General features: G+C 38.1%; 1 pseudogene; it reads right to left on the bottom strand.

Moving 5' to 3' along the window:
- Positions 1–8,428: 8,428 nt before the first annotated feature.
- Positions 8,429–15,043, bottom strand: part of LOC124897254 — an 11,419-nt pseudogene continuing 4,804 nt past the window's right edge.

Below are 15,043 nucleotides of genomic sequence, written 5' to 3'. Positions count from 1 at the left end.
CAAGCTCCACTAAACCAAAGACCACCACCTCTACAAAATCTAATTCCTCTGAATCAAGTTCCAAATATCCAAAATCATCCCATCCACCTTGAGGAATATGGTAGAGAGGATTATGAAGGGTATGGAGCCTTTGACGATGCTTACATGAGGGAGAAAGAGATGAGAGAAAGTTGTATGGATCCAAGGAGATACCGAGGGTATGGAGAAAGGGGAAACCGACACCTAGAGAGAGACGTAGGCATCCATACCATCAAATTGAGTCTACCTATCTTTAAGGGTAAAAGTGACCCTGAGGTGTATCTTTCTTGGGATTCGGCGTGTGATAAATTGTTTCAAGTGAATGATATCTCGGAGAAGAAGAAGAGTTGTTATGCCATAGCTCATTTGAAGGCTATGATAACACTTAGCGGGAATACGTCAAACGGTTCGACAACGAGTTGGTAGAGGGATAACCACCACCATGGTTTTGGTTGAGGTACCTAATGAGGCAACGGTATCTTCCCGAAAGTTATCATCATGAGTTGCTTACTAGGTTGTACAATTTGCGACAAGGGAATGAAGTGTTATGGCATACTATGACGAGTTTCAACAACTCATGTTGAAGCTTGATCATCGGGGAGAACAAATTGGCCATGACATCATTCGATTCAAGTGTGGGTTGAACAAAGAGATCTTCACTCATTTGACGCTTCACAAATTTGATACCATTGAAGAGATTTTCCAAGTGGCTCTTGAGATTGAAAGGGAGCTTAAAGAGAGGTCGTCGTTCAAGCCAAAGGGACCATCAACCTCGGGTTGTCCAAGGAGCAAAGATATAGTTCAAACATCTTCGGGTTAGCCCAAAAACAAGGACCAACCCACCACTACAAGGCTGCCCAAGCCTAAAATGGTCCATAATTTCCTCCCCGGTAAGACGCTCATAAGTATCCTAATCCTAAAGGGTTCTAATGTTTCAAGTGCCAAGGTTGGGGACATAAAGCCAATGAATGTCCAAACCGGCACAATGTGATCCTAAGGAAAGGGAGATTGTATTACCTTGGTGAGGAAGTGGGTTTTGAAAAAGAAGAGAATGAGGTCAAGCCTCAAGATAGAGAAAAACCTAAAAATGGGCCACATGATGATGATGATTGTGAGGATGCTTGTCCATAAGAAGGGGAGTGCGTGGTTCCAAACTTTGTAGTGAGGCGTGCCATGATTAGTAAGGCGATAGATAACCCTAGCCAACGGGATAATTTATTCCATACTAAATGTCTTGTGAAGGGAAGTGTGTGTACTATGGTGATAGATAGTGGAAGTTGTGCGAATGTAGTTAGTGTTGCAATGGTGAACTTCTTGAAATTTCCAACTACACCTCACATTAGTCCTTATAAGTTGCAATGGTGGAATGAATGCGGCAAGTTAAAGGTCACAAGGCAATGTGTGATACGTTTTAAGGTAGCCAACTACCATGATGAGGTGTTTTGTGATGTGATACCAATGCAAGCTTGTCACTCGTTGTTAGGAAGGCCTTGGCAATACGATAGGTCAACCAAACATAATGGAAGGTCCAATTGGTATACACTTGAGAAGGATGGCCGAAAGGTTGCTTTTCATCCATTATTGCTTTCCCAAGTGAATGAATTATACTAAAAGATGCGGGAATTGAGGGAAAAGGGAAAGAAGGCCGAGAGTGAGGGAAAAAGAGAAGGGGCAAAGAAGTGTGGTAATGATGGCTAGGAGGAAATAATTATTTGTGGATCATGACGAGGATACTCCGATGCTCCTCTTGGCTCATTGTTTTAACACTAATGCCACAAACATTTCCATTTCTCCTCCTATTTCTCATGTTTTGTAGGATTACGATGATATCTTCCCAAAGGAATTACCGCAAGGATTGCCCATACTTCAGGGAATTGAGCACCAAATAAATTTTGTACCGGGTTTACAATTGCCCAACAAACTGGCTTATAGGAGCAACCCGATAGATACCAAGGAATTGCAACGCCAAGTTGAGGAATTCCTCAACAAAGGATATATTAAGGAGAGTATGAGACCTTGTGCAGTTTTGGTGCTACTAGTTCCCAAGAAAGATGGGACTTGGCATATGTGCATTGATTGCCGATCCACCAACAAGATAACGGTAAAATATTGTCACCCTATTCCTAGGTTAGATGATATGCTTGATGAATTAAGTGGTTCGTGTTTGTTTTCTAAAATTGATTTGAGGAGTGGCTATCACCAAATTCGTATGCAACCGGGTGATGAATGGAAAACCGCCTTTAAGACCAAATTCGGTCTCTATGAATGGATGGTTATGCCATTCGGCCTAACAAATGCTCTAAGTACTTTCATGAGGCTAATGAATTATGTGATGAAGCCATTTATCAGAAATTTTGTTGTTGTTTATTTCGATGATGTATTGGTGTATAGTAAGTCCTTAGATGAGCATGTAAAGCATTTACAATATGTGTTTGATGTCCTCCGAAAAGAGAAGTTATATGCTAATCTAAAAAAGTTTTCTTTTGGTGTCCATGAGGTTGTATTTCTTGGGTTTGTGGTGAGCTCAAGAGGGGTCGAAGTGGATGAATCTAAGATTGACACCATTAAAAATTGGCCAACTCCCAAAACCGTAGGTAAAGTGAGAAGCTTCCATGGGTTGGCTAGTTTTTATAGACATTTTGTCAAAGGATGTAGCACCATTGCCGCCCCCTTGACTGAAGTGATTAAAAAGGATCGGCCTTTCAAGTAGTGAGATGAACAAGCTATGGCCTTCGAGGACTTGAAAGCTATGCTCATCTCGTCCCCTTTGCTACAATTGCTGAATTTTGACAAGACTTTTGAGGTCAAATGTGATGCAAGCAAAGTCGGCATAGGCGCGATTTAATGTAATAATTGAAGCCTATTGCCTACTTTAGCGAAAAGCTCAAAGGAGCAACTCTAAACTACTCTACGAATGATTTAGAGTTGTATGCCTTGATTAGAGCCTTGGGCCACTTGGTAACATCATTTGTGGCTTAAAGAATTCATGATCCAAATGGATCATGAATTCTTGAAGCATCTACGGGCACAAGACAAGCTTAACCGGTGGCATGCCAAATGGATTGAATTTCTTGAAACTTTCCCTTATGTTATTCAATACAAGAAGGGTAAAGACAATGTGGTTGCCAATGCTTTTTTCCAAAAACATGTACTTGTGTCTAGTTTGTCGTCTAAGTTGATGGGGTTTGAAAGCCTCAAGTCTTTATATCCCGAGGACCCTCACTTCGCTCCTATCTATATGGAAAGTGAAGAGTTAGAAAGGGATATATGGGTTACGGATAGGGGTTCCCATCCCTATACCAAATTTGATGGATACTTGTTTAAAGGTAGACGATTGTGTGTTCCCTTAAGTTTGTGGAGAGAATTATTTGTGAGGAAAGCACACAATGGTGGTCTAATGGGCCATTTTGGGGTCGAGAAGACCCTCGGAATTTTGGAAGAATAATTTTATTGGCATAGAATGCACAAGGATGTGGCCTGGATTTGCGGCCAATGTGTTGAGTGCAAAGGAGCCAAGTCACGGCTCCAACCCCACGGGTTGTACACCTCATTGTCCACCCCTTTGCGTCCTTGGCTTGACATATCAATGAACTTCGTGTTGGGATTGCCGAGGACTAGAAGGGGGCGGGATAGTATTTTTGTCATGGTAGATCGATTTTCCAAGATGGCTCACTTTATTCCTTGTTCTAAATGTGATGATGCGCCTAGCGTAGCCTCTTTGTTTATTGATAATGTTGTAAAACTTCATGGTGTTCCGAGGACCATAGTGAGTGATAGGGATTCTAAATTCCTAAGCCACTTTTGGAAGTCCATGTGGGTAGACTCGGTACTAAGTTATTGTTTTCGACTTCATGCCACCATAAACCGATGGCCAAACAAAAGTAGTAAATAGGACCTTAAGGTCTATGCTACGGTCCATGATTAAAGGAAAAATGACTTCTTGAGAGGAGCACTTACCGTTGATTGAGTTTGCTTATAATCGTGTTATACACTCGAGCACGGGGATGACACCCTTTGAGTGTGTATACGGCATCAACCCCCTCACCCCTTTGGATTTAACCCCTTTTCCAAGTGATCTTGTGATAAGCTTAGATGGAAGCAAATGGGCCGAGGCCATGAAAAATCTACATGAGAAGGTGAGGTTGCGGTTGGAGAAAAAAACTAAGAAATTGCGAGGCGAGCCAACAAAAGAAGAAGAAAGCTTACTCTTGAACTAGGAGATTGGGTGTGGGTGCACCTAAGGATGGATAGATTCCCATCTCAAAGGAATTCTAAGTTGATTCCATGGGGTGATGGCCCGTTCCAAGTATTAGAAAGGATCAACGACAATGCCTACAAGATTGATCTACCCTCGGAATATCAAGTGCACAACACTTTCAACATGTGTGATCTCTCTCGGGTGGAAACGGTGGAGGATGGCAATGATCCGAATTTGAGGACAAATTCCCTTCAAGATGGAGAGGATGATACAGTAATTCCTATCTTGAGACCTTTCACACAAAGCCAAGCACGTGATTTGCAACGACTCCAAGCCTTGTTCAAATTCTTGGCCATGTGTGAAGCCCTTGTGAGCCCATCTAAGGGCCTATATTTAATAAAATGTAAAGAGGCCCACCAAGACACCCCAAACACACCCACTTAAATTCCAAGGGTAATTTGGTCTTTGTCCCTCCTTTCTAAGTGACTATATAAGCCATGTAATAGGGCTAGTCTTGCTTTAGTTCATTCCTATTATTAAAGAAACACAATTCTTGTAATATTTTGAGAACTTCTCTCTCTTGTTCTTGAGAGTGAACCCAAAACTAGACAACAAAGTGTAGTAACACTTTTGTTGTTCTTTGGCTAGAAACTTGGGGGTCTTGAGGTTCATGAGTTCCTCTTGATTCAAGTAAGAATTTGGTGTAAATATCTTTTAGTCTTAGGGTCCTAATCTTCATGTTAGGGTTCTTAGATTCTTGGATATTTTGTGTCAAGTTACTATCCATTATTTTGTAATCTTGTTGTTTGTATCTTGCTATAGTGAAGCCGTGTGGGGCTCTTTCGATTCACTATAGTTATTGCAATCTTGTGTTATTTATCCATATTGTTGAATATTGTCGTTGTTGCCTTGAAAACCTAGAGAAGCCAAGTGGGGCCTTTGATTCTCTAGTGATGTTGTTCTTGTTGTTCTCTTGATTCTTTATTGTAAGTTTGATCTTTTGTATCATTGAGTTTGGAGAAAGACGTCAATCAATTCCTCGTCCTTCATTGGTGGTTTGACTCTAGACGCCTGTTCTCTTCATTTTATGGCATACTCTCGAAAACATTCAGATGGTTTTCTCTTCATATTAGCGAGAGAAGTACGGTCAGGGACAATGTCGAGATTGTATTGAAATTATTGTACAAAATCTTGAGCCATATCGTCCCAAACGTGCCAATGGGAGATGTCTTGATTGATAAACTATTCAGAGGCTATTCCCGTCAGACTTTCTCTGAAATAGGCCATAAGTAACTCATCTTTCCCTCCTGCTCCTCCGAGTTGATTGCAATACTTTTTTAAGTAGGCCACCGAGTCACAATGACCACTATATTTATCGAATTTTGGGGTCTTGAACCCTATTGGCAAATGAACATTAGGGAACATACACAGGTCCTTGAAAGAGACACTTTTGTGTCCTCTCAATCCTTGAATGTTTCTCATACTCTGCTCCAGACTTCTCACTTTTCTGGCTATCTCTTCTCGTTCTTCATTCATAATAGCCTTCTCAATTATGATACGAGACTCAGGTTGATGAGTGGGCTGATATGAATTTACGGGTTTGAATGCTAATTTAGGAGGATGGACTTGATCATAATTCAGCTCGTTGGTAGGCTTCTGTATCATTGATGGAGGATTTATATTAGTTGGCACGGCCGGAATAAAAAGTGGGTTGTTCGTGAATGATGGATTTGGAGGACGCATGGTGGATGTGCCAGCAGCGCTAGATACATTAGCATATGGACCAAATCCAGGCGGATAAAGTGGATCGTCGGCTTGGGCTTGAGTAGAACTGGGATGATTTGCATCCGAAAGACCGAGAATGGAGAAAGGCGGGGCTTGTTCATTCACCCAGGCTTGATACATTTTTGCAATTTGTTGCTTTTATAACCTATTCTCCTCCAAAGATTCAAACTCTCGTGGAATTAACTTATCTCGACCTTCTTCGTTATCAGATTTCTTACCATCTTTTCGAGTCATCTTCTTTTTTCCTTTATACCTTGTGTTGTACGGGTGAGAGGCCAGCTTAACCACAATCAACCACCTTACTTAGTTTGTGTATGAAACAGAAACAAACATGTTAGGATTTAGAGCTTTAAAAATATTGATATATTCATAACAGCTCACATGCCATGCACCTAAGTAATTTTCATTCCTGAAATGGAATTAGGAAAGCCTTCTTGTTTCATCCCAGCTTTTGGTGAATTAATTTTTACACTCATTATTTAACGCCAACTTTTTAAAATTATTACTTGAAAGTTGGGAAAATATTTGATCGAACCCATCGAGGGTTGCCTACATATCATGTTTGAAATGAATCAGATCATCACGTAGTTGATAGATATATTAAATATATATATATATATATATATATATATATATTATTTTGAGAAATAAAAAGAATAAAAACTTGAAAAAGATGTAAACATCTTCCATACATTTACAAATGTTCTAGAATTATCGAAAACTAGAACAGACTCGAAATACTGATGAAATACTAAAAGAAACAAATACATATAGAGAAACTAACTTCTAGAAAAAAAACAAACCTAACAGACTTAATAAACTAAACCTAAAGGACTGAATGAACTATCATCAGATGCCTCCCAAAGATGTCTTGAGACTTAATCTTCCTTCAAACTTGAGTAGATTCTGGACAATGTTTTTGGCAGATATGGAGCGAGAGCACGTTCCTGACGACCCAAATTTTCATCATTTCGGTGAATATACTTACCATAAACATTAATCAAGGTTTCACTGAGCTGAAGTACCTCTCCCCTAGCTTCAATCATACTCTCATGGCAGTTTTGCACCCAATGCTACATAGTGAGGACGGTATGCTTTAGGTCTCCTTCTTGTTCATAAAGGTCATCGATCAGATAGTGAAGCGCCTGTCGTTCGATCATCCACTGGTTTCTCTCAACTTCAACTTCCTTCTGAAAAGTCGTGAAGCACCTCGCTATTTCTCTTTCCCATTCTATGGAAGCTTTTAGCTGTGCCCAAAGCTTCGGCAATGTGCTTGTCCATAAGGACTTCTCTTTCTTAAAATCACTCGATTGCTGCTCCATAGCACCGGTGGCAATGTCCAGGTCTTCTTGTAGGGTTTGTATGGTAACACGGTGCTCTTTCTTAACCTCCTTACGAACCGATCTAATTCTGGCCTCAAATACTGGCTCATGTGAACTAATTCCTCTCTAGACCTTTCTAGATCTGCATTTAAGATGTGCAGAGTAGACCGATAGTTCTTTTCTACCTCTCTTCGAGCCTGTTTATTTCTAACTTCAATCTCTGCTTCTTAATCCACTGGCTCTTTGGCTGACGTTTCTGGCATAGCTTTAGGAGGGGGCTGATCATGAAACCATGGCAGATACCAACAGTCTACCTCGCCCTTGTCACGGTCTTCCACCATGTGCTTGAAACCTGAAAGTACACATTCTCCTCAAATCTTAAGTATCTCAGACTTTCTTAGAGGGATGTCAGGGAGGAATTCATACATGAACTCTTTTATATCCTCGACTAGGGTAGATGCTATCGTCGGCCAAACTGCCACATGACTCTGAGTAGAATGTAGGGATGAACACCTTGAAGACCCATTAAGATGATGAAAGGATGGAAATTGGACATATATATCACCTCTTTAGAAGGGAACCAATGATAATTCCACACAATCTTGTCAGCAGTTAACCCCTTCAAGTATTCTGTCCAAGCTTTGATTCCTTCAGGAAAGTTTTGGTCCTCCATCATCTTCTTATGACCTTTGATATAATCAATCCACTCAACTCAAAAATCTACAGTAAATGGATGATAATAAAAATGTCGAGCATCCATAACTGCAACAGAATATTACACCCTTCAAAATAACCTGCCCCATTTTTTCACATCGTTAGGGCCCGATAAATGTCCACCAGGATCATGGGCACGAGGGTGACCTTAGGATTCCTCTCAAAGGCAGTATTGAATGCAGCCATATTTGTACTAATTTTCCCTCTCTTCGGAAATACCATGATTCCCAAAAAAGCCACTATGAATGTGTCGTAACTGTACTTTTCCCAGGTCTGGCGGTACCCACCGTTGTTAAGTTTTGGCCCAAACAACTCTAATCTATTTTTCTGGCCGTATCTTTTGTAACAGCTTAAAAAACCTTTCTCCAGTGACATGCTTCGGTATCGTAGGTTATCCTCGGTGAAGATTCTCTCCTTTTCCCATAAACACTCCTATTTCTTTCAGTGTGGGAGTGAGCTCAAAGTCGGAGAACCAGAATACATTGTTCAATGGATCCCAAAACTGTACCAAAGCTTCTATTACATCTCTTCGTGGTTCAACATCCAAAAGACTCCTTAAAAATCCCAAGTGTTTATACTTTACTCCCTGTCCATAGTCAGTCATATTGTTATGTCATGTCTGCAACAGATCCGAAGCTTTATCTAACACCATGAAACGGGGTACTTCATCATCCCTCGGCCTCTTGTCACTCCTTCCGAATGATTTCATATTGCCCTATAGGATAATGATGGCAAATAAGATTTCTATTTTAAACATCCTAAAACAAGACAAAAATAATTTTCGAAAGAAGTTGATAGAATGACACGGACTAAGATTTCAAAATGAGCATGAGAAAATAGCAACCGACAAAACAGGAAGTATCCAAGTCTTCTAAAATATCCTAGAGTGGAGATAATGTTTTGATGAAGTTTGAACCAGACACATTAGAAATAATTAAATTATTGAAACAAAATGGTGGACTGAATTGTTTGACAAAATTTTAACTGTGTTTAACAAAAATGGGATCTATGGTATTCTTAAGAGAGATTTTAAAACCAAAGAAAATGGACATAACGAGACCACAACATTAAAACAACTTAATCTTTACAGAAAAGTTCTATGTAAAAATATTATATATTTTCTAAAATCAGCCCTTAAAATTTTTCATTTAACCCCCTTTTTTTCAAATCAATTAATTCACTTAAAAGCCGGTCAACATTCGATATGAAATTTTCTATAATGCAACAAGTAGCACATAAAATGTACATGATGGTCTCGAAAGGTGGCACCTGTCCTAGATGGATCCGAACCCCATGTTGAGCCCCACTAAGTAAAAAATACATGTGATGCAAATAAAGTGCAGCCTATTAGGGATAGCCATGTCTAAATTTTAGTTATGCTAGGTTCAACCTGGTGGAGTTAGGTATCTAGACTGGCTGTAAAACGAGCGGACAACTCGAGTCGGCAAGGGACAGCTTTACCGGTAGCAGGGCTTTCTGTCCTCACTGTTGGTCCCTTCCCGTCCTAAATCATGGGTGACTACAGAATCCTTCCCAGAATCGTTGCCTCATCTCTGGTATCTCAAGCTTGGGAGCGTATACCGCATCTCCAAATATAAAGTATCTCAGAAGACTCAGATGGGTGCGCGAGAGAAGACAGTTTATATTGCAATTCAAATAATATCCAAACAGTTAAACATGTAGGCAAAGGGCACATTTAGGCCAACAATATATAATATAAAAATTAAATAAATCTAAACAAGTCAATATAAATGCTCAAATTCTAGTTGTCCCCAGCAGAGTTGCCATCTGTCACACCCCTATTTTTTTTCCGCCTCCGACCTTGCTAGGGAGTTGGTTTTGAGAAAAAGGGTTTTTCCAATTAAAATGACGTTTTGAATAGGAATTATTTTATTTACAGAGTCACCACTTGGAATTAAGTTTGGGTGTTCCAAGTCACCTTATTGAATCTCTATTCAAAAGAAAATGACTCTTTATTTTTGGTCTGCGAACTAAAAATCCGGATAAGAAATTCTATTGACCGAGGGGAAGGTATTAGGCACCCCTCGAGTCTCGTGGTTCTAGCACGGTCGCTTTAATGGCTAATTTATGGCTTAAATTAATCTCTTGGATACATAATATTTGTTAGCCTAAAAGTTACTTACATCCTACTTTGAATTTATTTTAAATTATTTAATTATATTAATGTGTGGCTTGCCAGTAGCAGTACTTTCCCGTCATACCATAAGTTTTGATACATTTCTCATTCCTTTGAGGCCTTTATGAGTCGTCCCCATTTTCCTAGTCTAAATAATCACCTAATAGGTTTAAAATCTACCCAACCTAATTCAATCGGCCTCAAACGGTAGGTTAATTTACTACAACGAATGGTCAGTGGCAGGGCTTTCCAACTTCATCGTTAATTTTCACTTGTATATTAAAATTAATTATTTAGAGGTTAAGAACTTAATTCATTTTTATGAATTCATTCCCTTACAATGGATTTTTCCCCTCTTTTTTTTTTATCACGTAATGGGTCTTGAATAAATTTATATTCCTCACCGGTAAATTGATTAAATTAGTAATAAATGCATTTAGCAATAACATATCTACTTGCATTCCTAATTAAAGAAAAAATCATACGTTCAATTACATTTTCTCACAACTCAAATTACTATAGACATTTTACTGTCCAAATTAAATCAACTAATTTAATTAAGAGTACAAAAATTTACAAGACAAGATAAAATTATTAGATCAAAATCTTCTTATTCCTATGAATTTAAATTTCAAATGAAATAACCACTCACTTAATCCTCGAATTAAAATTAAGACGGTTTCTTCATTTTTAAAGATAATTCCTCCTACCCTCTAAATGGACCGTGTGCCGAAGGATCAAATGCAGATGAAACTTAATTAAATATTTTAGTCATCCGTAATCTATTTGGCATATCGCAATTGATGGTTAATAAATATGTGTATTGATTTATCCAAACTATGCCTAAAACAATGTCAAATAAGTCATGAATCATTCTAGTTATCCATGCATACACCATTTTCTTTTCTTAGTCGAAGTTATTCACTAGTTGAAAACTACGGAAATAATTAACATTGTGCCATAAGTAATCGTTAACTCTTTATCTATATATATAAAAACAATACTTAGTTTCTACTTGAAAATTATACATATATATTTCTACTTCTTACGTTTTACATTACTGCCTCAACTACTTCTTTTTCTTCAAAGTCAAAACCAACTTTTATATACATACCCAATTCACGTCAAAAGCTTTCGCTCATAAATTTCGTCGGATTTTCTATACAAATTATGCTGTACCAGTGAGTACATGACATCATCATTTTTTTTATTTACATTATATACATCAAAATATGAATAATTTGTAAAGTTAAGTTACAAGTAAATCATTGATAATGTAAGAGGGTGGTATAGTTTAACATGCCCAACAAACCAACTGAACATTATCTACTAGTAGGCTTAACATGCATGTAGGTCGATGTAGATATATGCTGCGAAAGACATACGTAAAGAATAATATACACGCCGAGACTAATAACAAAAGAACTTACTTGACAAAATATGTACACATGCTTATAAATTCTTGAATCAGTGGATATACAAATTCATTACTAGATCTCATGTAAATGGTCGACTATGCCTTCTATATTGTTGGGCACGTTATATTTTGATGATTGAAAAACTGACAAGTGATATGAAATATGTCAGTCAAGCTGGTTTACTGACACACTGTCATATGTAGCTGAAACTTGCAACAAATCATTGATGATTAAAGGCAAGGGTGGAAGAAATCAAGAACCAGATGAGTGGTTAATTCTGATAAACTTAAGGAAATAAACATGCACATTATTTGAAGAAGTTGAATTTGATTCAAATACTTAATGATGAGGGAAAGCAAGTTGAGTTGAAAAAGAAGTCCTATGTGTAGAAGGGGAAAGTTTCTACAGATTGAAGAAGTCTACACAAGATAGGAAACATATAAATTGAAAGACTATTTGTTAGATTAGTGAAGTTTCTGATGACTCACAAATGAATGGAACATGTTACTTGAGCTGGTCCAAGCATAGGAAGACAGATTCCAGGTTCTATTGATAGATGCAGACAAAGATTGTTGAAAGTCAGGAATGAATGAGCAAGCCTAATTCTGATATACTCAAGCTACTCATCATGTGATAGGTTGAAGAAGTTGTGGTTGAGTAAAATACTTGAAGACAAGTTAAAGAAAAAGAGTCCTACTCAATCTAGGAGAGAAAGAGAGGTGGCAGTGAATAAAAAGAGTAAAAGCAATCCAATTCAAAATAAGAGAATACATCAACTGAAAGGGAGTCCAATTCAAGATAGGAGAGGAAAGATACTAAAGGGAGTCCAATTCAAAATAGAAGAGGAAATCAACTGAAGGTATTCATCAGAGTTGGTTATAAATACAGGGGAAAAGATTCAAAGCAAGATACGCACTTACAAAGTAGAAAAGTACAAGCTACAGATTGATATCACGATGGGCTACTCAAGCACTGAAGAACATATTGAAAAACCTGGTCCTAAGTGCAGAATACAACTAAGAGTTTTATCTTTGATTTTTAGAGTTATTCATTATGTTTGAGCTATTCATGTAATATTAGTTTCAGTGTGTTATAAACTGAATTAGGATCTAGTCTTCGAGTTGGGGAAAACTCAGAGACTTTGAGAACACTTACCTTGGGAGGTGTGTGTGTAGTTAGAAATTAGAGTTTATAATTCCTAGTTGTTGAGTTATAGGGATCAGAGTTTATAATTCCTAGTTGTTGAGTTATATAGATTAGAGTTTATAATTCCTATTTTGTTGGTTACAAGAGTTTTGTAATCAGTCGTTGTTGAGGCTCAGAGTTATTTAGTGAAGTTGGGGTTAAATCCTGTAGAGGTGCAGGTCGTGATTTTTTACACTTTTTTGAGTCGGGTGTTTTTCACGTAAAAATCATTATGTTCTTTACCTTCTATTTACTGTTTCCTGGAAATACTTCAGTGGAACACGTCAGGCAATATTTTTCATCTTTAAGCAACAGTTAGGCAAAAATAAGATAATAAGTAGGGCATGAATTCTTAACAAGTGGTATCAGAGAGAGGTTGTCTTAAAAAAGGATAGAACCTAAGCCAAAGATCAATATGATGAATTTTGCACCACCTACTGGTCACAGTGAAGGTCAATCCATTATTAGACCTCCACTCTTTGATGGTTCTCACTTTATTTGGTGGAAAGCTAGGAAGGAAACATTCATTCAAGGCGAAGACTACAAGTTATGGGATCACTGATGGTCCTACTATTCCAATAAAGTTAGAAGATGGGAAACAGGTCAAGAAATTAAGAAGTGAATTCACTCCTGATGACTTATTGCCATTAAAGAAAATGCTAAGGCCAAAAATATTTTGGTCTGTGGATTAGGACCTGCTGAATACAACAGGGTATCAACATGCACCACTGCTAAGAAAATTTGGGATGCTCTAGTAAATGCTCATAAAGGCACATCTCAAGTAAGAAAATTCAGAATTTCTCTTCTCTTCACTGAGTATGAGGCATTTAAGATGAAAAAGAATGAAACCTTGTATGAGATGATGACAAGGCTTACTGCCTTGATAAATGAGTTGACCTTCTTAGGAAAAGTTATATCCGAAGAAGAGCAAGTCGAGAAGGTACTGAGGGTATTACCAAATGCCCCTCTTTGCTTGGAAATATGGAGAATTTCCAAGCAGAGAAGTAAACATGACTAATTTTGGATCAACCATTTATTCACTAGTAAATAAGTAGAAAAGAGGTGCGACCGAGCCTTGGTTTTATACATCCTACATATCTCGGGTTATAAGAGAATCAGATCACATGTAGTTCAAGTGGGTGTGGGAATGAATGGATGAGTTGGAGAGACGATTTGAGGCCCCGTCGAGTTTCCGGTTCGTTGCTCCTTTTATTACATCAAAAATAAAATTAGAAATAAAAGTACAAGATCCTATTTATTCTATTTGTCTTGATTCCCTTGCTTCAGATCTTCCTCTTGGATCTTCAGTTATCGCCTCACCTTCTTCTGGTGGGTACCTTGATCTCAAGATTTGATCTTGAAGTTAGGATTTGAGATTTGAACTTGCAACTTGGATTGAGTCATTGACACTCTACCAAAGAATAGTTCATAGAATACTTTGGATGCTTGTTCTCCTTATAAAAAGCTAAAAAGATGTCTCTTGAGATGTTGGACCGCTACCGATACAGTGCTGACTCTAACTATCTTCAACCTGATCATTCTTCTATATTCTGACCGGAGATGAAACTTCATTCTTGACATCAAACCTGTGCTTTGCAGAAAAACCTGCTAGCCATCAAAGAAAACAAGATAGAAAGAACAAAATTTTCTGCCCCAGTTTGCACTTGGAAAATTTTGTGATTTATAAAAAAAATTATAAATAAATGATAGGAATCTAGGCTAGGTATGCAATAAAATAAGAACTCTATTCTCAATAATGCAACCAAAGGAAGTTATGCCTAATGAATGCATGAAAAAGAATTAGGTTTTTTTCTTCTAAAATTGTGTCTAGGGATTGTCATACCCTATTAAGACATAAAGAATAAAAATAGGAAGGTTTATTTCCTAATATGTCAACTAGGCGCCCTATAAAGACGAAATAAAATATCAACTAGGGGATGACGCCCTATAAAGACGAGATAAGATGTCAACTAGGGAATGGCACCTTATGAAGATGAGCTAAGATATCAACTAGGGAATGGTGCCCTATGAAGACGAATAAGATGTCAACTAGGGGATGACGCCCTATGTAGACGAGATAGGATGTCAACTAAGGGATGGCGCCCTATGAAGACGATATAAGATGTCAACTAGGGGATGGCGCCCTATGAAGACGAATAAGGTGTCAACTAGGGGATGGCGCCTTATGAAGATGAGATAAGATATCAACTAGGGGATGACGCCCTATGAAGATGAATAAGATGTCAACTAGGGGATGGCGCCCTAT

The sequence above is a fragment of the Capsicum annuum genome, chromosome 1 (assembly GCF_002878395.1).
Source record: "Capsicum annuum cultivar UCD-10X-F1 chromosome 1, UCD10Xv1.1, whole genome shotgun sequence".
NCBI classification, from domain to species: Eukaryota; Viridiplantae; Streptophyta; class Magnoliopsida; order Solanales; family Solanaceae; genus Capsicum; species Capsicum annuum.
Note: the sequence above shows the minus strand (reverse complement) of the source record. Positions and strands in the feature narration are given on the sequence as shown.